General features: G+C 47.2%; 1 pseudogene; it reads right to left on the bottom strand.

The window, feature by feature from the left end:
* Positions 1-4509: 4509 nt before the first annotated feature.
* LOC120838404 lies at positions 4510-5252 on the bottom strand (annotated as a pseudogene).
* Between the last annotated feature and the right edge of the window lie 18169 nt (positions 5253-23421).

The raw sequence follows: 23421 nt of genomic DNA, 5'->3' as shown, positions 1-23421 counted from the left end.
TCTGCAGGGGAGAAACCTTCAGGCCCTGGGGTAGTCCGGTGTGCCAGAAGAGCTTGCGCCACATCCGATGATTTCGTCAGCAGGTTCTTTGCAGTTTGTACCGCTCTTTCGGCCTCCCCGTTGCTCTGGAGGTAATATGGACTAGAAGTCACCAGTTGGGCTCCCCAATGGTTCACGAATCGCCGGAACTCGCTCGATCCAAACTGGGGACCGTTGTCTGAGCGTATAACTTCCGGACATCCATGTCTTGCGAAAACTTGACTGAAGACTTTGGTCAAGTCTTCCGTTGTCGTTCGTGGAAGTTCCTCAAGCTCGAAGAACTTCGAGTAGTAATCGACGATGACTACATACTTCTTCCCTCCCAGCTGGAAAAGGTCCGTTCCGATCTCTTGCCACGGACGATCGGGTAGTGGAGTTTGAAGTAGGTGGTCCGTAGGAGCTCGTCGATATTGCTGGCATGTAGGGCAGCGACTTACGTATTCTTGTATTTTTGTGCTGACCCCGGGCCACCAGACAGAATCCCTCGCTCTTGCACGGCATCGGACGACACCTTGATGTCCATAGTGTATTCTTTCTAGGACCTCTCCTTGCAGACGGGGGGGAATAACCAGCCTGTCGTTCCGCATAAGTAGACCTTGCACAACCGAAAGGTCTGTTGCGAGACTGGCGAACTTCTTTAGGTTTGGAGGAAGCATGTCCGTCTCGGGCCACTGTTTTTGGCAGTATTCCATAACTTTCGCCGTACTAGGGTCTCTGGACAGTTCAGTCCTCAGCCTCTCCAAAAAGGAAGAAGATGCTGGAAGAAGCTCCACTGTCAGCATCTCGTACTCTTGAACGAATGTTTCACTCTTGTCAGCATCTCTCGGTGTGACTGCAGAGTTTTCTGTCGTTGTTAGCGGCTTCCTGGACAAGACGTCTGCGGTGTACATCTTCTTGCCTGGTACGTGAGAGATAGTGAAGTCGAACTCGAAGATGCGCATTCTTAGCCGCTGTAGCCTCGGTGTCATTTCGTCGAGACGTTTTGTCGATAACAACGGTACAAGGGGCTTATGGTCTGTCTCGACGTGAAATACTTGTCCTACCAAGTAGGTTCTAAAATGATCACACGCCCAGACGATGGCCAAAGCCTCCTTTTCGACTTGGGCGTACCTTTGTTCCGTCGGCGTCATGGCTCTCGACGCGTACGCCATGGGGCGTCTGTTGCCGTTCTCCTCCTCTTGGAGTAGGACCGCCCCCAGTCCATACGAAGAAGCGTCTGCCGATAACGTCAGGTGCGCTCCTGGTTTGTAGAAGGTTAGGACAGGAGTCTTGCACAGGAGATCTTTGACCTCGCAGAATGCTTTCTCTTGAGGCTCACTCCAGAGCCAGCTTGCATCCTGATGTAGTAGATCTCTAAGTGGCATAGTCTTGTCCGCGATGTCAGGTAGAAACTTGCCGAGGTGGTTTACCATGCCTAAAAACGATCGTAGCTCTGCCATGCTTTCCGGTGCTGGCATCTTGACAATCGCTTCCGTCTTCTTAGGGTCTGCCGCGATGCCTCTGCCGTCCAGGATGTGGCCCAGAAACCTGACGCGACTCTTGGCGAACTCGCACTTTGCGGAGTTCAAGGTCACTCCGGTGTTACGGAGGCGGCGGAGCACCACCTCGAGATTTCTGTCGTGCTCTGTTTTGTCGCGGCCGAAAACTAGAATGTCATCCATGTGACAAACATGCCCCGGGATTCCTTCTAGAATCCTCAGCATCTCCCGCTGGAAGAATTCTGGCGCCGTCGCGATTCCAAACGGGAGTCTCTTAAACTGAAAACGCCCCACTGGTGTGATGAAAGTGGTCAGTTCTCTTGATTCCGGAGCTAGTGGGGCTTGCCAGTAGCCGGAATTGGCAACTAGTTTGCTAAATACCGTAGCTCCTGCAAGCCTTGCCAGGGTCTCTTCTACCGTGGGCATGATGATGCGCTCCCGCACCAGCTGCGGATTGAGCTGAGTGTAGTCCACGCAGATCCGGATAGAGTTATCTTGCTTTTTGGCAACCACCATGGGTGCGCACCAGGCTGTGGCGTGGTCGACTGGTTCGATCACGTCCATGTCTTGCATGCGTTGTAGTTCCTTTTCTACGCTGGGTACCAGCGGAAAGGGTACCCGTCGCGGGTAGGTGATTGCAAACGGCTTAGCGTCCGGGTGGAGGGTGATCTTGTACTGGACGTTCATTTTCCCCAGTCCTTGGAAAAGCGATGGGTACTTAGCGTGCAGTTGTTGATCGTACTCTATGTTGCTGTCAACGTTGACCTCCTGTAAGCTAGGCAGCACCTCAAGGGCTTGAATAGCCGCTCGTCCAAGCAGAGGGTATCTCAGCCGGTCGGTTACGTAGATCGTCTCTCTGGTTGTTCGCCCACTCCAGGTTATAGTTGCCTTGAACTTGCCGAGTGTGCTGAGTGGAGAGTGCCCGGCTCCAAAAAGTTGCGTCTCTGTTGGCTCCAGCGCTGCCAAGGTTGTCGCGTCGCACGCGCTAGGAGGTACAGCCGTGACGTCCGCTCCCGTATCCACCTTGAACTTTACTTCCCGGTCGTTCAGCTTAGCTGTGATGAACCAGGGGCTCCCGTTTCTTGAGTGTACCAGCTCGCCAAGGAAGACTTCGTTTAGTCTCTGCCCATGTGCTCGTGATTTTCGATTTTCTATCACATGCTTCGAAAAACAGACGCTTTCGAAGTGGCCTAGCTTTTTGCAGGCGTTACACTTCTTGCCTCTCGCAGCGCATTGAAGCTGGGCGTGCTTTTGTGAACTGCCACACCATCGGCATGTCCACGTTAAACTGTTAGGACGTCCTTGGTCTTGCGACGTGCTCTGACGTTTGGTATCTTTGTTCACGCTTTTTCCTCGCGGATGTCTTTTAAGTTCTTCGAGGACGTCGCTTCCAGTCTTTGCGCTGCGCAGCTCTGACTGTTGCCGCTTAACTGTCTCCGACGATCGTGCTGTCGTCGGAGACGACAGCACGATCGTCGGCTGGAGCTTCTCACTGAGTTTTGTGTCAAGCAGTCCTACCACGATGCGATCTCGGATGAGCTCGTCCCGCAGAGAGCCATACTCGCAAGTATCCGCCAATTTATGTAGGGCCGTGATGAAGACCTCCACTGGCTCGTCCGGTTCTTGCTTTCTCGAGTTGAATTTGGCTCGCTCGAAGATGATGTTCACCCGAGGAATGAAGTGGGTGTCGAATTTGGCCTTGACTACATCGTAGTCGATAAGCTTATCTTCGGTTAAGTTGAGCGAGGAGAGAACATCCTCTGCCTCTCTGCCCATCGCATAAAGGAAAGTGTTGACCTGAGTCGATGCGTCCCGGAGATGGAGTCCTGAGATTATGCGGTAACGTTCCCATCGGGTTATCCATCTCTTCCAGTCATTAGGATTCCGGAAATCCAACTTCTCCGGGAGCTCGACTGCGAAAGGATTGAAGAAGGATGCCCCTCCGCTGGCCTGGGTGTTCGAAGAACCGGAACCGACTGCGTCGTTAGGCATGTCGTAGTTCGGCCGCTGGGTCGCTTCTCAGGTCCTCGGAGACGTTAGAGGGCCACCGCTGCCACCATGTCGTGTACCGAGTCGGGTCGAGTCAAGAGGACCAAAGACAGGAGCCGCAAGAGAACACCAACTACGCCAGTGGCCTTTATCGAACAACCCAAAAACCTCGAGCCCACACGCGCGCATCGCAGCCTTCCACGCGCATCCGTCCCGCGCTACCCGAGTCACGCTCATCTGTCAGCCAACACAGCCAGCCAGCACTTGTGCCATATAACGCAAGATGCGTTCCCACTTATATGACAGTGTCAACCGGGTACACTGGATGAAGCCGACCGGGTGAGATATACGTCAAAGCATTGCGATCCGTGGCGACCTTCATTTTCGCTCCAAAAAGCCAGGTATAAGGTTTTCCCAGCGCCCACATGATGGCATACTCCTCCCTCTTAACTGCCGACCACTTCGTCTGGCTTTCACTGAGTTTCTTAATAGAAACACGGTCTGCCTTTGCTTTCCGCCCACCTCTTGGGATAGGCACGCGCCAACCGCAAATTCCGAAGCGTCTGTTGTCATAGCATATTCGCGATTAGGATCGCGTGCCGTTAGCTCAAGCAGTGCTACCAGTTCAGCCTTCACCACACAAAAGGCGTCATCGGCAGCCTTGTTCCACGAACTACATTCGGACCCTTTCGGTGCGTGAGCTCTGCTAAGGGAAGGACAATTTCCAGGTATCCGGGGATATAGTCACGGTAATAATTAAACAGCCCTAGTACGCTTTGTACATCCCTCTTCGTCATTGGTGGCTTTAGCTCAGCAATCGCCTGAACCGGCTCAGGGTCTGGCGGGCGGGTTTCCGCCCCCATCACATGTCCGAGGTACTTAACTCTAGATTGAGCGAACTTGCATGTCGTGGGGTTCGCACTGAGCGGCACATTATTTATCATATGAAGTACTCCACACAAATGGTTCACACAATCCCCCGTTTCACCTTTAGGCGAGTCCATTAGCCCACATCGGGCACTTTCTCTCTCGTCGAAACGTCTGCATCAAGTTCAGGAACAGATGCCGAAATCTCTCCTGGGCAGGATTTCCACTTCCGAAGAAGTCTTTTGAAGATTTTTGATTGCCTGAAGCTCTTCTAAAGTCATAATCTCAGCTCCAGAAGGTGGTAACGTCTCTACAACCTCTGATGGGTCCACATCAAGAACAGTTACTGGAGGCTCCCTGACAGCGGAGACGTCCGTTACTGACATTTTTCCTACATCCAAGTTTCCAGATTTGGACATCTCCCCAACTACTGAGGTGTCTATTGCAGAAACAGTTGCAAGATCTTCTTCCGACGCTAAGAAGGCTATATCAGGAAGAGCACTTGGGAGCTATCTCTCGGCTTGATTGTTTGTCTCGGAAGCAGTTATTACCTTGGGGCCCTTGCCACCCAAGTCTTCTGTTTGAAAAAAAAGTCCCCGAAGATCCCCCTGCAATAATGTCGCTGCGTTCAGAAACGCTGACCTGAGGCGTTTTTACTACCAGGGTTTCTTCTTTGCATACAGCAGCAGGTAACCCTTCTGTAACTTTAGCAGTAGTCGTCCCTGTTCCAAGATTTGTAGCCGTGGATGCCAACCCTACTTGCGGATCCTCAGCAACAGAGGACCCTCCTCCAGGAGCCTCTTCTTGCTGTTGTTCTACCTCCACGGCTCCAACGGCAGGCTCATCGACTTCTCCCTCCTCGATTTCAGCTTGTAACATACCATTGTTTTCTCAAGCCTCAGACGTCAATGAGTTACCCTTATGAGTTTGTTTTTCCATGGTGTATATCTCTTGCCTTATCGTCCACCACAAGCTTAAAGGGGTACTACAACGAAATTTCGGCGCTCATTTTTTGGTCTATATGTGTTCAAAGGAGCAGCATCACATCGAACATATTAATATCTTGTTAAAAAAGTCACAAAAAGGAATTTTAAAACGAATTAAGCGATTGGCAAAGAGCACCTGGTGGATGTCGCTAACGCCTCGCTTGTAATGCCCGTCTAGGAACCTTGACAGCTAGTGACGGAGGTTGTCTCGCCTCCGGCAACGACGAGAGAAGAGGGGCAGGAGGAACTCCCCTTTTCCCGAGAATGCCTTTTGTGTGTCGCAGAAGTCGCTACACGATTACAGAAGATTAACCCGTCACTCAAAATTCGTACAAAAGCAGCCGCTTCGGTGGCTGGAATGACTAGGCCATCCTCTCGACGTCAGCGTCGCCGTAGCTTTGCTCGTCCTGAGACGACCTACGTCACGATTGCGTTGGATGTCACGTGGTCTCTGCTGGGCCTTCTCCAAGCGCTTGCCAGAGTGGGCCGTTTATAAAACAGAATACAACCACCAGGCTCAAAATACAAACGTGCGATTGTCATTTACGGATATTGTGGATCATATTCAACCTATTTTTAAACACGACGGGAATATTTCAAATTTTCTTGAAGTATCCCTTTAAAGGGATACTGAACCAAGGAATTTAGTGTCCATAATAAGTGGCGCACGTTCTTTCCACGAGCCAGCAGCCGCCGGTGTGCGCGAGCACATGCAACGAAAATGACGTCATAGACCTCCATTTGCGGTTGAGATGACAGTGAAATGTATGGGCTTCGGATTAAAGGAGAATAAAGACAAGTTTTTCATCTACATAGTGGTGTCTGGTGTAAAAGGTAAGCGGTGAATTGGTCTAACAAGCACGTAGCTTTCACTTGTAGAGATGAAAAGCCGGTCTTTGTTTTCCTTTAGTCCGAAGCCCATGCATTTCACTGTCATCTCAACCGCGAATGGAGGTCTGTGACGTCATTTTCTTTGCGTGTGCTCGCGCACACCGGCGGCTGCTGGCTCGTGGAAAGAACGCGCGCCACTTATTATGGGCACTAAATTCTTTGGTTCAGTATCCCTCTAACTCGCTTCAGCGACTGGTATGCTTCTGTACTAAGCATCACATTAAGGGCACCCGACAGCTCCTTTGTCACCGCACACATGGTCGGCACCTGCTGGCTGTCACTGCCTCCCTCCTCCAATGGGCTAAGAGGAACATAGACCAAGTCTGCAGACACGATTTGTCCAAACGCTCCCTTTAACTTTATCTTTCCAACCTTAGAGATACGAAAAACCGAAAAGAAAAAAATGACATTTGGGGTCTGCGTGATGTGTGCACTGTGCACCACATCACGCAGACGCCAAATGCCAGTCCCCTTTTTGTGTTTGTCAGCGGGGAAGGCAGCGTGACTGCGGTCAAGTTTTTTTTTGTTTTTTTTTTTACATCAAAAATGTTTTCATATACGTTAGAAATTCCCGTTTTTTTTTCTTCTGAAAAATAAAGTGTAGCGGATTTGTTACTCAAATAAGTAACATTATAAAATTACCGATAAATGTAACGATTACAAGTAATTACGGTACATGTAACGCGTTACGTACAAGTCTGGGTGCGACTACAACGACCTCGCTTCCTGCTCAAGGGCTGGAATGTGAAGCTCGTAACAATACAGGATACGGGAAAGCCCGGAGCTTGTACGATTGCCGTGTTTGTGAACAAGGGAGAACAACCTTTTTCTGATTTCTAAGAACATTCAGGATTAATTTCGGATCACTATTTGGTACCCGTTGGAATATATTTAATAATGTCGTATAACTAATCGATCACCTTTCGTAATAACCAGATGAAGCCAGTGCAATAATTAATACCCGACAATTCTGTCTAACCGTATCCGTTCAGTTGCCGCCAATAGCGATGTAAAGCACCCAAATACCTGTGAGTAAGAGTCACTGGCCGCCATTTTGTTTATAATAACCCAACAAAAGAGAAATTAAAACTATTTCTTAAAAGTCAATTCGCGGTTCAAAACAGGTGAATTAAACTGGCACTCCGCCTCTCATCCTCTTCATTACTTGAATGCCATAACTAAGGAAGCGTTAGCCGAATTGATTTAATGCGACCGAGAAGTATTACCGAGAATAATTGGTCAACTTTAGGTCTGGACAAATAAAAGAATTGAATAATTTCAAAACGAGCGCAAGCGTGCGACGGCGCAAACAATCCTTTTTGTGTGGCAGGAGTGCGAGAAAGAAAAAGAAAATAGAAAAAAAAAGAAAAACAAAGCAATTTGTGGCAGTAACAAAATATAAGAAAAAATACAAAAGAAAAAAAAAATTAACAAGCGCAACCTGTTGTTGAAAAGAATTACAGAAAAAGAAAACAAGAAAAAAAATCCATTGCATCTCCACATGGTGAATGATGTTGATTGGGGCGAAGCTCAGGTGGTGCTTGTCTGCGTAGACGCTGAGCGGCAGCATGCCGAGCTTTTCGGTCGTTTTTTTCCATGTCAGAAAGAGAATGTGTGGTATGAACGTGGTTATATACGCATTTGAGCATTTGACCGCAGCGCCCTCTCGTCTATAAATGTTCAGCTGTTGAGCCAATGCATGCAAAGTTTGACGCGATTATATATGCATTTGACCGCAGCGCCCTCTCCTGTATAGACGTTGAGCGGCTACATGCAACGTTTCATACATGATATCCCCAGCTCTTGAGTTACTACCACATCTCAGCCACCCACTCGTCTCGCAGTCGTGGCCGAGTGGTTAAGGCGATGGACTAGAAATCCATTGGGGTCTCCCCGTACATTCTCGAATCCTGTCGACTGCGCAAACATTTTTTTTTATCATTTGCTTTTAAATTTTTTTTTCCCTACACAAGCACGTGAGCTCAAGAGCACGATCACGAGCACGAGCACCTGCAAGATCGATGTGAGCACGTACGCCGGACGGACGAGGCTAGACCCTAAAAAGCTTCGCCCCTATAAAAAAAAAAAAAAAAAATATATATATATATATATATATATAAAAGAAAAATCTAGACAACCTTTTTTTTTTACAGCAGGTGGCTGCTTGCGGTATCTCTTCTTCCAAACTGCAAGCGCCGTTCCTCGCTCACGAATGTGGCGCCATCTCTCCCCTGGCAAAGCAAGCAGAGGCGTCAGTAAGAACCTCTCTTTCTCTCTGTCTCTCCTGGCGAGGTGGCGAGGCGAGCTCGCTCGAGCTAGAGTAACTGTATAGACGCTTTCAGCGCGCGCCAAATTTAGCCGCCATAGCCGACCTTCTCTTGTCTTTGCGAGATGCCGAGCCAGTGAAGCGGGCGTTGATGGGTCTTCACAAAGGCCTATGCTGGAGAGGAGGACACAGTAACACCTAAAATGGCAATGACCTGTCCTGCTGGGGTAATGATGAAGTGAAGCGAACGGAATAAGAGGGAATAAAAAATGAAAGCCGTTTGCAACTCCCTGTAACGCCGAATTAGAGCGCAGCTCTTGAGGAGGAGGAGGGAAGGGTACTGGGGGGGGGTGGGTCAAGTGACCTCGGGGGGCGGGGCGTCACGTGACCTTGTGGGAGTCACGTGACTTTGTGTGAGTCACGTGACCTTGGGGCGTCACGTGACGTCGGCGGGTCACGTGACCTGGGGCCACGTGACGATGCCGATGACGTCATCAGTGACGTCACTGATGACGCCATCAGTGATGATGATGATTACGATGCGGATGCCGGTGACGTCATCAGTGACGTCACTGATGACGTCGTCAGTGATGATGACGATGACGATGCGGATGCCGGTGACGTCATCAGTGACGTCACTGATGACGTCATCAGTGGCTATGACGTCAACGGGGGGTCACGTGACCTGGGTAACCATCGTGACCCTCGTGAGGGTAACCCTAGTAACCCTCGTGAGGGCAACTCTCGTGACCCTCGTGAGGGTAACTCTCGTGACCCTCGTGAGGGTAACTCTCATAACCCTCGTGACCCTCGTGAGCGTAACCCTCGTAAAGGTAACCCTTTTGAGGGTAACTAACCCTCGTAACCCTCGTGAGGGTTACGAGGGTAAGTAACCCTCGTGAGGGTAACCCTCGTGAAGGTAACCCTTTTGAGGGTAACTAACCCTCGTAACCCTCACGAGGGTTACGAGGGTTAGTAACCCTCGTGAGGGTAACCCTCGTGAAGGTAACCCTTTTGAGGGTAACTAACCCTGGTAACCCTCGTGAGGGTTACGAGGGTAAGTAACCCTCGTGGCCCTCGTGATCCTCGTGAGGGTAACCCTCATGAGATTAACCCTCGTAACCCTCGTAACCCTCACGAGGGTTACGAGGGTTGCGGTTACGCCGACGCCGACGCGACGCCGACGCCGACGGCGACGCCGACGCCGACGGCGACGCCGACGCCGACGCCGACGCCGCTCAAGCCGGGAACGGGCCCCTAAGAGCTGCGCTCTAAAACTGAAGGTCAGTTATGGCGGCGCCCATGCACAGCGGCCTGAAAGCGTCTATAGGCTCTGCTTGCAGAGCCAGAGTATCGCGTTCCTTTTCCTTTCGCCGCCATTTCCGTATTGGCGGAGGAGTGGTCACGTGGGCAGAACTGGACCCGACCTTCGTGCGGGAAAGCGGCCTTCCAGAGCGCCGAGTTTCGGGGGAACATATTTTCCGCTTTGAGTTCGCCAAATATCGATCCTAGACTAAAATCGAACGAACCGAAAGCTTCCTAAGTCATTGAACATTATGTGCGTAAATTGGGTACAATGAAATCCTGTTTTTTTATAACGCGAGCGATGTTTTAAGACATCCGTTTCCAAGGTATGGGAAGCAGACGACACGGACGACGATCGCTTTGCTCGCGTCTGCGGCTCTCGCGGAGTGATACGCGACCGGCACATCCATCCGGCTGTCTTGGCGAGTCGGCGAGCTCTCGTGCGAAAGCGAGGGGACGGCGTTTTCGTCAGCCGCTGCGTCGTTTACCGCAATGAATTGACGACTTCACTTCACACGCGACCCGCAGGATCCGCGGGTGCGATTTTTGCAATCGAGAGGGAAACAGGAAACGACGGGACAACGATGACGGCGCCTGCGCGGCTCGTCGCCGCACTATTTTTCTTACGCAGCGCGCCGCAGCAGACCATAGCACGAAGCCCCGCGTCTGCGCCTTCGCGTCCCCTGCAAAAACCGACCGTGGCTTCCCGCAGTGCTTGGCTCCAGAATGGCACCATTGCGGTACTCTGCTCCGCAAGCGGAGCACATACAGTTACTCTAGCTCGAGCGCGCACGTCGAGCGCTTATGCAACATTAACGCCCCTGAATATTTTTTTCAAAAACATCGAGGGGCTTTATGCAACACTAGGGAGCCTTCATACACTTTCGCCACGTCTGTGCATCTCGGCCGTTTCGATGCCCAGAATGCACGCGCTTCGATCTCGTTCGGAGCGAGCGCTTAGCTCTGCCCGGTGCTTTGACGCCATTTTAAGGCCCATTCGCCAGGCGCAGGCAGTTTTCAATACCACAATGGGTGTCTTCGCCCTATGACGGACACGCATTGAGGCACCCTATGCAACGCCAGAGCCGTAGATTGGGAGAGTTTGGCCAGTGGGTGTGGCGATAATGACGCCGGAAAGGAGAAAAGTAAACGAAAGGGAGGAGAGCGCCGAAGGAGCGAGAGAGAAAAAAAAGAGCAGAGAGGAAACGACCGCCATTTTTTTTAAACACTGTCGAAGACTGGTCGGAGAAGAGCACTGCTGAGGCTACGCGTCGTCTGCTACGGGTCGACTTCTTTTTCGCCTGAATAAAGGTTTGTGGCTATACGTCGAGAAAACTTCATTTATTAGCTTTTTAATCCACCGAGCAATAACAGTATATAATTTTCTTGCCAGAGCCAGCTTTATACAAGGAAATAATCGAGATTTAGATGCCAATCCCATGCATTCCGCCGGGAGAATGAACAGAAATGGCGGCCTTCCCCACTCAGTTGGGAGCAGCCGGGAGTTCATGCGCATGCGCTCATGCCTCTCGCTCTGCGCCGCGTGCAGATTGGCTCGCTCGGGAGGAGAGCATTAGGGCGGCGAGATCATAGACTGACCGAACTCTCCCCATATACGGCTGTGTGCAACACTAAAGCCCCTCGATGTGTTTGCGCTTGTCTTGCAAGTAGCGTCAAATGCGCGAGTGCACGAGGCCCATGTCTCGAGCGGCCCTTGGAAGCAAATGGCGGCGCAGCACTGAAATGAGCGGGCCTTGGAAGCAAATGGCGGCGGAGCACCCGCTCATGGTACGTGTCTCGCGCGCTTCCACAACAGTGGTTGGCGGTACTTGTAAAAAACGCTTTTATCAAGGGGCTTTATGCAACACCTGCTTATGGCGCCATCTCTCCCCCGACAAAGCAAGCGGAGGGAGAGATTTGCACCACTCCTGGCGAGGCGGCGAGGCGAGCTCGCTCGCGCGCGCACGTCGAGCGCTTGTCGCGCCATCTCTTCTCCGACCAAGCGAACAGAGCGAGAGATACTCCCCACCTCCTTAGCCACCGCCCCCCCCCCCCCTCCTCCCCCTCTTGGCTCCTCCCACCTCAATCACCGGCAGACCAGCGACATCAATACCCTCCCTTCTAAGCACGACTGTTGCAAATACTTTACTTTACTATAGTAAAGTATTTGCATGAGCAGAGTGGAATACATCCTACTCTGCTCATTTGCATTAGACAGAACGCTTACAGCGCCGAATCCAGCCCTGACGGAGTGGAGGTCCGCGTCAGTCCACGCCAACGAGGTAGAGGGGCTTAGAGTGATAAACCGGAAGTTCGGAAGTGGCACCCCCCCCCCCCCCCCCCGGTTGCCGCCATATTTTACGCAAATGTGACCACTCGTCACGTGACCTCCCAAGAGCCGTGACGTCACAGGTAAGATGGCAGCGCCCAGAGCTGGCGGATGCGAGTTTGTTCGGTGCGCGGTAGCCGTGATGTGCAGCTGCTTTCCGACGACTTCGGTCTTCTTCGTGCTCGCTGACGCAGGTATAATGTGAAAATATGAAGGAATGAGACTTTATACTGTTTTTGCGCAAGATCGCTCTGGATCATCTGGATATTAACGCCTGTGAGACAGGATCAGCTCTGCATCGCCGTACCGGTGCTCGGATTCCGGGATGTGTCCGAGGATCGATAGAACTTTGAGTGCTTTTAACATGAAATTTTCGCATTCTCTTAGCTTTGTTTGAACGTTGAAATATCTGAGAATCTACGCGTTAGGGCCTAAGGGAAGTTGTTTCAGCCCTCCGTCCCTCCGTCACCGAAGAACCATAGCAACGTTTAGCGAGGAAGCTCCTGCGATTTTAACCTTTTGTGCTAATCCACGATTCTACATTCGATCGCTTTTCTTCCTATTTTTTGTGTGTGTGTGTGTGTGAGTGCGAAGTGCACCCTTATTTTCAGCTACGAGGTTGGCGTTTTATTGAGTATGGGGAACAATAAATCGTTGCAGGCACCTGCTTCAAAGCTATTCGACTTGCTATATGAACAACTGTTTTGGTGCATGCATAGATTAACTGCGCAATTTTTATGTTTTGTAGGATTTATTGAGCTATACTCTTTTCCATCAAGAGTGCATTGTATTAGTCGGTCAATTATTGAATTGTTCTAATTACCTGGATAAGATGATTCATATTTGTGTTCATCCCTTGCCTGGAGAGCAGTCTTGTTGAAAAATGTTGACTACCATTCCTTTCGGTCTCTTCAATAGACTCTTTTTAAAAGTGTGGGCTGTCTATACTTCGCATCACCGTAACTCGGAAAAGGCCAACTGCCACAGCCCCTTCGAGCCAATCGGAGAGATGGAGCGAAGGTGTGTGACAAATCTGTGCAGACGAGCACTCTGGTTATATGCTGTCATGTGCCACTCTCCAATGTGTGTATTGACTCACCTAGACTGTAGCCTTTGCCGTCTGCCAAATTCTGATGAAACAAATTACAGTAGCTACTACTGTAATTACCCCAGGCTTTCATACTTTGGGTATTTGTTCGACATGAATGTTATGTCCGCCATCCCTGTGAATTCGGCTCAGCACCTATTGGACTCGAATGCTAGCTGCATTAGCGTTCGACGTGAACTGGGGCCCATTCGTGTGCTTTACGCCAAAAAAAAATGGTGACGGTTGTGTTGCTTGATAAGGTTCTGCAAAGGGTCTATTGTGTCATACATATAGGAAGTGTCATGCTATATAACAATGCATCAACACATACTATTAAACTATATGCTCAGAGGTGTGTTTGTTTTTCCAATTAACAAGTTACAGCAGTGTGCTTTAATGCTATTATCATGTGTGTAGTTTTAAGTATCCTCTCTGCAATGCCTACGAAGACCCCTGGAAGGAATAAATTAATAAATAACATTTTCACATCACTGGAGTTGGTTTTCGGATGCACCACATGTTCAGGAAATGTTGAACGGGTGCAGCCCCTTGCAAGAAGTCTGCCAGTCTGGTATGACCCCTTAATTAATATTGAAGGGTCAGAGAAGGGAGTGTCCTCGTAAGGTCCAGAGCGTGCAGTGGACACAATTCTCGGTGTGTAGACTCTCAAGGCATGAAGGCAAGCGGAAATATGTTTATCTGGTTAGTGTATCAAATATGTTTATTTCCACTTGATTACATAATTATTGATTCTTAGTAAATGGTTCCATAACGAGTTCTTTCTGCGACAGTCTCGTGTCAGGCGTTCAGTCGTAGTACCTGTGGACCTTGTTGTCGGATGACGCTCCTGGCACGTCGGTGTTCAGTTTGGTCGAGTGGCAACTTTGACCGACTGATGCTGTCTTGTAATCATACGTCATGTGCGGCCACTGACGTCTGATGCACTGAAGCTGCAGGGCTGGCTTCTAATCCGAAAATTTTCCTGGTAGTTTTCGGCATCAACGTAGCAAGCTCGGGCATGTATTGCTTACGTGGCTGTGCCTTTTGCTGAACCGTTGACTTGAAAGCTGGCAACAATTTTTGTTTTCTATCCAAGTCTGGTGATGCTTGCAGTTCACTTTGAGAGCAACCAACCATTCTATTCCTTCAAGTCACTCAGGGGCATTCTCCGTCAAAGTTGGAAATTGTGTGCTTCGTGGAGTGGACACAGAAAATTGGTGTCAGCAAATTTTTAGGTATTGTCCTTGGACGACAACCGACACCAAATCCACTGTCACTGCATCGCCGCTCACCTGCTTTGTCGTGCTTACCTCTTGTTGAGGTGATGGACATGAGGAGCTTTGGGGTAATCAGGGATTCAGAATCTTCGATTCAGCACCTTCGGCATCAGGGACAAAGGTCGCCGAAGGTAATCCTTAATCTCCCGTGGTCGCTCCTCAAGACGTAATCGAGGGTCGTTTGGCACGAACCCTCGCCGACCAATTCATTGGTACGGGCTGCTTTGGTAGACATGGTCGGCTTCATGCAGTGGTAGCAAAGTGGTTTTCGGTCGCACATTCGCATCACCTACGTTTTCCTCGGTGTACTTTGTTGAGTACAGACCTACACACGATGTCGGGAATGCTTCGGCGTTAGAGTGTCTCATTGAATTGGCATTGAATACTAAGGGGCAGCCGGTGGCGGTCGTCGTGCCATTGTGGTGTAAGTTGCCCTTGGTTTGTCAGATGCCGCTTCGCTCGCAGAAGTCTCGGTTGAAATACCTGTCAAACTTGTTCCGAAACAATCTTGGCAATCAAAATAAAAGCCGGGCAACTGATGGCAGGAAGTACCCAAGCAGCACGTTGTGAATGGGCCATCGCTGGCAAGTGTACTATGGCCAACCAGATTTTCGATGGCCCAAGCTTGGCCAAAGTGCTCGGCAATAGAAGTGTTTTCGTCCTCGTCTGGTGACTTGCCATTCACTTTATGCCAGTCGCTGGCCATTCACTTTAGGCCAGTGACTGGCCATACACTTTACTCCAGTGACTGGCCATTCACCTTTGTCCAGTGGCTGGCCATTCACTTTAGGTCAGAGACTGGCCATTCACCTTTGGCCAGTGACTGGCCATTCACATTTGGTCAGTGACTAGCCATTCACTTTAGGCCAGTGACTTGCCATTCACCTTTGGGCAGTCATTTTCGGCCAGCCACTGGCCATTGACTTCCGGCCAGTCACTGGCAGAAAGTGGCTGTAGTTATACACTTAATACAGAATTTATCACAGACTGCCTCAGTGTTCCTCAGAAGACTGTCAAGAGTTTCGGGAGGTCATGTTTTATAACTCAACCCCAGGAACTCTTACATAGTAATGACACGCGAAGCTGCTGCAAGGCTGCTCAATATGTATTGGACTTTTTGAGTACCAAGTCTTACGACGCTGGTTGCGACCACCATTCCAGTCGTCGTAGGTTCAGGGATGGTATGTTGTCCCACCATTAAGATCCCCCGGTAGTGCAGCAGTAAAAAAAAATAAAAAGAAGTAACTTTAGGTGAAGGGACAGTGCAACTATAAAGAGTTTTATTAGATCGTTCCGATACCTCCGATAGTCCCGATAACGATACCATGCATGCGCAAGGGAGGCGGTGGCGGAGTATCGGGTATCGTTATCGGAGTCATGGGAGCGATCTACTAAAACTCTCTACTGTTCAGTTACAATATTTTTCACTTTACACACGCTTACTGGCACTAATGGGAAAGACAAGCCTTGAGTACACAGTAAAGGTTTTTACACACTTAAGGGTGTAAATCAGTTTGTCCCTGGGCTAACACCCTTATGGCGTTCAGGCAAGCACCCTTCACAAAGGGTGCTTGCCAAGCACCCTTGGTGAAGGGTGCTTGGCATGAAATGGGCACCTGCTGGAGTGGCCCAGTGGATGCTGGGCCACCCCAGCCAATTTGGCGCCGGGAGAGTATCATGCGACGTTTTGGTTATGTGGAGTTCAAGGTCACATGACGCTCTCTCGACGCTGGATTGGCTGGTAGCGTCTGCCGCGCTCGGACGAAGGGTGAAATTAAGTATAGACCCCAGTATACATTTCATTGGAATGTGTCCAATACACATATCAGAACTTGTAAATTGTACGAAAATCATATATGCTATTGCATATTCTTATATTATTATTATATGATTTATAGCTTATCATGTTTACTGAACACATTTAAACTTTTTTCACTTAGAGGGATTGCCACATCACCAGATACGAGGCACGTGATAAAGAAATAACGAGTCACACTAAACACAACTCACTTCATGAAGAAGTAATACAAAAGAGCTCCTTGCAAGCCACATCATAACCCCGTGGGCACTTGGGAAGTGTTACGGCACCCCCCTTTCTCGAACTCTAAGTGAGCAAGCAGTGGCCCCAAGCATCGCACTGCACGGCTGAACCATTGTGAACATCATGGTCTGCCACAAACGAAGCATGTAAAGCTTTCCTGTTTGGAGATCAAGTGACATGTTTTGTTTGTCTCAGAGGATTGCAAGCAACACGCTTCGCTTATCACTTGTCTTCTACGCGCATATGTTTACTAATTGCAAGCAGGGTAGAGGGGGGTGGTTTAGCCCTTGACTGAACCACAGCAGTATTTCATTATGACATCAATTAGAATGTGTTAAATTGAACATTTATTGAACCTTGAGAAATGGAAAATACAATGTTTCATGGAATGGCATATTCCATGAAATAAAGAATGCTATCTGCAAACATGTAATGAAAAATATTACAGAATGAACTTGCACTCTAGGGCAAAAAAGCAAACGTTTCATAGAAGACGCTATCCTCTTGCTCACGTACAAAGAAAATTATAAAGTTCTGGAAGACGACTATGGATAAGCAACTCGTACAGCTAAATTCTAAGCACCTCGTCTACAGGAGGTCAGCATTAGTTATCACAGAAAGTGCCCAACATTTAAATAAATAAAAAGAAAACATGCCTCCATAAAACCTTCTATCATTAGTTCTGGAAGCAAAATAAAAATTAACCTGATAATACTGGCGAGAAAAGTGGATTATACACTTTTAAAACGGCTCACAAAACATCTCTTCAACCACATACCTTTCTGCAAACTTCGTTCAAAAATTTAATTACGACTGTTCTTGGATTGGTGTCGCTCAAGCCAAGGAAAATCCTCTCCAGAGCAACCAGTGTGTTGGAGGCCTTGCATTCATACTCGATGCTGAAAAGCCAATATGCTGCCAACAACATGCACAGCCCATATCTGCATTAAAAACGGAGAACAAGCGCTCACGATCCTCAACAAGGTGAAGAAAGTCTGCATCGTCCAGCTCTTGCTTGTTGTAGAGGACACATGGTGCCGGTGGGGTGTTCTCGTCCTGCGTTAGGTAAAAGGATAAAGCAAAACATATTTTAATGTAGAAGGTCAAAACATGTTTGCTCTTGTCAACTGCTATTATTCACTGCAGTTAAGGCCATGAGCATCAGCCTCCACACAGGCATACAGTGCTTATGTTGGAACAAGTAACCGGCGTCTGCAGCAATGTAAAACGAATGAAGAATTACAACCGGGGCAACATCACAACATGCAAGCATTGCGATGTAATCTTAGGGGCACTTGTGAGTATCTCTATTTCTGTACCGAAATGTACTTCCGAAATCTATTTGTGTTTCAGTAGTGAAATACTTTTGCGATGTATTATGATACGCTGCTAGACTTATGTATCTTGTTACATTTATTACTAGAAATGAGCTGACAGGTTTGGAGATAAAAAAAAAAAAGCCACTGAAAAATCCGACGCATCACTGGTTTATTTTGGCAATGAGTGATTTTTTGCTTTCCTCTCACTTTTAACTTCTACAGCGGCGGGTTTTCTTTCTGCTGACAGCAGTCTTCCTGTGTACATTTTAGGTTATTGTATGGGTAAGAGGCCACCAACAAATGCACAGATGAGAAACAATATCTCTAAAAGAAGAAGGCAAAAAGCAGGGACGTTTGGGCAGACACGTTTTGTCAGGCGGTGTCATCGGTCGCCAGCGTTCATTGGGTGCGATAATGGGTTCTTTTCGGTATCAGCGAACATAGCCAAGGGAAGGCAAGTTGCAAAACAAAAAAAGGGACAAACACCGACAGAAGGCGGGGAGCTTAGGTGCTATAATCTATGTTTGCCACAGACGCACTCTTCTAAACCTCGCCACCCTGCATTTATGACCCGTAGAAAGCTGCCGACTGACCATAACGGTACATGCTAATATTTGTCCCTTGGCCAATATTAATTTTTTTTTGCCTCCTCCTCTACACTGAAAAACCCAAAGATAAAGGTTACAGAAAACAGCCAACATAAAAATGTTTCGCGTGTAGCTGTAGAAATTAATTTTCAAGAGCTACATTTTAAGTACAGTCGCCGGCCATATGAACTCCCCCGTCCAAACACCAACCGGTGCAGCAAAAATCCAGCATGCAGCGTGTCGAGGTTGACGGCTGCGGTTTTCAACGGTGAAGGGGGTGATTACACATTAAAAGGTGCTCGTGATAATATATTTCTACAGCTACCCTTAGCGAAAAGTAATACGTTTGAAATATACCACATTCGAATTTGAGTGTATTTGAAATACAGTTCATAATTGTAAGTACACGAAAAATAGACCGAAAATATAAACTTCTTTTTTTTTACGTACTACTAAAATATACTTCTAAAAATCATTTTAAAATACCTTTACCTAAACTACATTTGAAGTTCCCTTCCTGCGTTTTGAAATATGTAAATACTAAATTAATAGGAACAAAATACCTTTCACATATATTTCTCGAAATATTTATTTAATTCATGCAAAATATACTCCAACCCTAAAAAAATGGAGCAATCAAAAATACGTTCAGAATACTCATAAAATACCTGAAAATCGTAAATACTGTTGTGTTATACTCCAAGTACCTTTTGACTGCAATACTTTGGTAATTTGAGTTAACCTACCAAAATATTGAAAAGCTCCCCTTCTAGAAGTTCAGTTTAAGCAGATATGGAGTACACTGAAGCGCCTAAATACCACATTTGATTAGTTTGTCAACTGAATTGCGCAGCATCGCACTGATAAATCAGCCCAGTTTATGTTATTGTTTCCTTTTTTCTATCAAGAACACACCTGATCATTTCCTTGCACACCAATCACAAACGGGGTTCGGGAACTACAACCACAACATTTGCTGATGCTGGAAAGCTTCAGCAGGTGCTGTGAACACGTACGTTTGGCGTGGTTTTGTTAGCACAATGTTAGTTCGGTGAACGTGTATACTCACCATTCTACGTGATGTGAATAATGACTTTAATATAGTGACATTAACCACCATATTAAATAGTCTACTACTAAAAAGGAAAGGCAAAATAACTACTGTAAAATACTTATTTTTCGCGGGCTCAATATTTCGCGATTTAGGTCAAAGTTGGAGTCTTTTAATAATTCGCAAATTCTAATTTTCGCGACGCGCTGGGATCGCAATATAGATTTTAATGTCTTTACATTTTGCCGGAATTGTTCACGGGACCTATTTTTCGGAATTGTAGGCGATTCGCGAACTTTGCGAGAATTAGGTCCTCACGAAAATAAAGTCGTTTACAGCATTTTAAAATGAAGAAACTGCCTTGATTCGCTTCGTCCTGAGTGGTGCTATGCAGAGAAGCAATAACATGTATTTTATGAGCCGTTTGTGTGGATATTGTTTTTGGGGACTGCGCCGAATTGTTATTAGTCGTACCAATGCTTTTTAGTAAGAGATCTCATCCACGACCTTCAAAACACTGTTTCCCCTTTGACAGACTCCCGAGGAGAAAATCGAATACTTGGAACCTTATTAAGCGCAGAGGTGGTCACCGAAAAAATGATTACCTTCATTATGTAGGCTATATAAGGCTCTAGAGCAGTCAACGGGACTGTGAATGAGCTGTGCAGTGCGTCATGGTGTTTGTGTTTGTGTTCGTTTCCAATGTAGCTTTGTGAGATGTATTTAGTAGTAGTGCCTTCAAATACCACAGGGACATCATTTGCTGACAAAATCGAAAATAAAAAAAAATTCTGTAACCGGTTTTTAATGCACAAATGGCATCTTGAGTGTGCAGGGATAACATTTTTGGTATATCTAAAATATCTTTTGATTCATATTTAGAATGTATTTTGAATACCTTTCGCGCGTATTTCGAGTGCGGCCAAAATAATACAGAATAAATACAAACTGAATATTCGTATTCAATATATTTCAACTTCGTTTGAAGTACGGTCTCTTTTTGCTAAGGGATATATCTATGATACATTGTTGCGTTTGCACCTCAATGCACCCCTCGAATCCGTGACAGACAAAGGTGTTCTGACAAAATATACAATGAGCTGTCTGCGTCAAGAGAAGAGCAATCTCGGTGGCCCGAAAGGTAACCTGCGGCTGCTGGATGACTTTATGTAAACGGACCCAGAATTCACGGGCTTGGAGAGAGGTGCAGAAACTATGTGACATTCAACTGAAAAGTTAATAAGCTCAAATTATTATCCATTTTAAGCCAAAATCCATGATTCGCACATGCCTATTATTTTCACAATGAAGCCAAAGGCGAACCAAGTAGTAATCCGTTGATTTATTGTCGAATAGAATACACTTTGAGTACCAAACTGGATGCTTTGCTTATGTTTGGAAGGTTGCAATGACAAATGCAATACTTAATTGGGTGAACAGCAAAGTTTTGTAACAATTATGTGCATGATTACATTCTACAAGTCGTCTTACGTGTATACACTCTGCACAGCATTCTATCTGAAAGCTAACAAAATTTTAAAAAAAAGGCCGTGAGAGTTTTGTCGATGTCTTCACTGCGTGTTCGTGGGACTCGGCGGACATTAGTAAAGGGGATAACTGTCACAGTACGTTGACTAATTGACCAAAATCTGTTAGCTTTGCAATTCATGGCTTTATGGAGCATGTTGCAACTGCAGTGTTAAAAGCCAGTCAATATTAAAGGCTATCCCTATTTAAACCATTCACAAAACGCCAAGCGGCTTGAAGGTATTCATTGTCCAACTTTTGCGTTTTTAATGTCGGATGCAAAAACCGTGCTCAGCTTGAGCTCAAGTTTTCGTGCCGTTAATAATGGGCAGTAGAGTCCCCTAGTCATACCGGGTACAGTACGTCGTCACTTTCTCGACAGTGTGTCCTTGGCGGAAGCATCGGCGTCATACTTCCAAGATAGTGAAGGTGCGTCCGAAGCAACCAGGTCCGCACGACATCCTGAGGCCTTCTGAGCGCAAGATTTTGGAATTGGCGACGAAAAGGCAGATTTTTATCCCTGAATATTTCGAAACTTGTTGTTATTCGCAAATTGTGTCAATTGTGTTAGTCTTTAATATTCACTGCCTTTGAAACTAGAATTGAAACATACCCCATAAAACCATTATTAAAAATGTTGGTTAATTAGTTTTGAATAACATACTGCTAAGGGTTTTCCCCTTATGTAATGTCCTCTGAGCCCCGCAAACACACATTGAAGTCAACATGCAAGTAACACTCACGCCGTTTTTTTTTTTTTTACTTTGTTTGAATCAAAATAGAAAGCTTTGTATTTATGTATTTATAAATATAATAAATACCGGGTGCATGTGCATGCAGCCGAGCACCATCGCACTATAGAGGTCCACTTTTTTCTGAAGTAAAACTGGTTCAAACGGACAAGGCCAGTTTTACATAAACCCCCAGCACTGCATGTACCAATGAGTGCCAAACATGATTGCTCACCTCATAGAACACTCTGCGCGGCTTGAAGATAGCGGCTTGCGGTCTTGGACGGTGAGTCTACTCGCTTGGTGCAGCTGGGACCTGCAATAAATTCAATACCGCTTGCCATATCCCACAAAGTAACAAAGAAAAGCCAGTAATACATAAGTCTACAGCACGACATGTCCCAAGGACCGCTAGAAATTCTCGTTCGACTCATAGAACACTTCACGCGACAAAACCATGCGTTAAGGACCGATTGAACTTAGTATAAATGTTGCAGAAAAATAAGGATATGTATTCAGCTGTGTCAAAACACGTGATCTAATGTAATAATTGTGTGGCCTTAAAGGGGTAGGGAAACGAAATTTCAGCGCTCATTTTCTAGCTTGAATATGTTGCATGTTGCACCCTAACCTCAAAAAGACCAGTCTTCCGTTGAAAGGCACAAGAAAACTAATTTTAAAGCTAAATAAACGATCTCTCAATGTGCACCTGGTGGATGCATGCGGAGCCTATTTGGGAGGTAATCTAGCAACACTGAGGAACTTGCTAGGTAGTCGTGACGTAGAAGATTCCTTCGGAGCAGCGCCGCCCTTTGGAATTTCAACATTTTCTTTCTTAGCTTTCCTCCTGACTCAACTCACAAATCGCGCATTGTACCAAACGGTCCAAGAAGACGGAAAAGAAGCACTCCCCTCATTCTCGGACCCTCGTTCGTGCAACCGGAAACAGCCATTCTCTCCCTAGAAGATTACCCCGTCGCTCAAAACTCGAACAAAAGTTGCTTTCCCCAACCCGTTCAGCTCTAAGCTGACAGTGTCGAGGAAGCTACGTGCTCCTTGGGCCAGCCCACGTGTGCCAGCCATACGCTCGTAACGCCACACGTACTTCGAACGGCTCGGTTGTAACGCGCTGATGCTATTGACACCACCACAACGCTTGCAACGCCACCAAGGGTAAAGCTCATAACCACGCCTGCCCTGCTACTCCACGAACGCGGAAAATCTTTTCTTTCTGTTTTTGTTTGCGCCGGATATTCCATGACGCATCGCGCTCTCCGTTCGCTTCTCTTCGAGCGCTTGCTCAAGTGCACCGTTTGGAACGAAAAATATAGCCAGTCGTTCAAAATACAAACGTGCGATTATCATTTACGGTTATTATCCGTCATGCTTGACTTACTTCCGAACGAAATTTGAATATTTCAATTTTTGATTCCGTACCCCTTTAAAGAACACAACTGTGATGATGAATTAATGAATGATGATGATGAAATAATTTTGACGAAAGAGAGTGACCACAAGTGTATACTGAAAGAATCACTAACAATGATGAAACCTAGAAATCTATTAGTGTCTTCCCTGTGTTTTGCCATCGAGTGGAAGAAGTTTCTTGGCCTATATTTTTGTTCGAAACAGGTGTGATGCGTCCGTCTGT

This window comes from Ixodes scapularis, unplaced genomic scaffold (genome assembly GCF_016920785.2).
Source record: "Ixodes scapularis isolate PalLabHiFi unplaced genomic scaffold, ASM1692078v2 PGA_scaffold2__306_contigs__length_199485367, whole genome shotgun sequence".
Taxonomy (NCBI): Eukaryota; Metazoa; Arthropoda; class Arachnida; order Ixodida; family Ixodidae; genus Ixodes; species Ixodes scapularis.
This window is presented reverse-complemented; position numbering and strand designations above follow the sequence as displayed.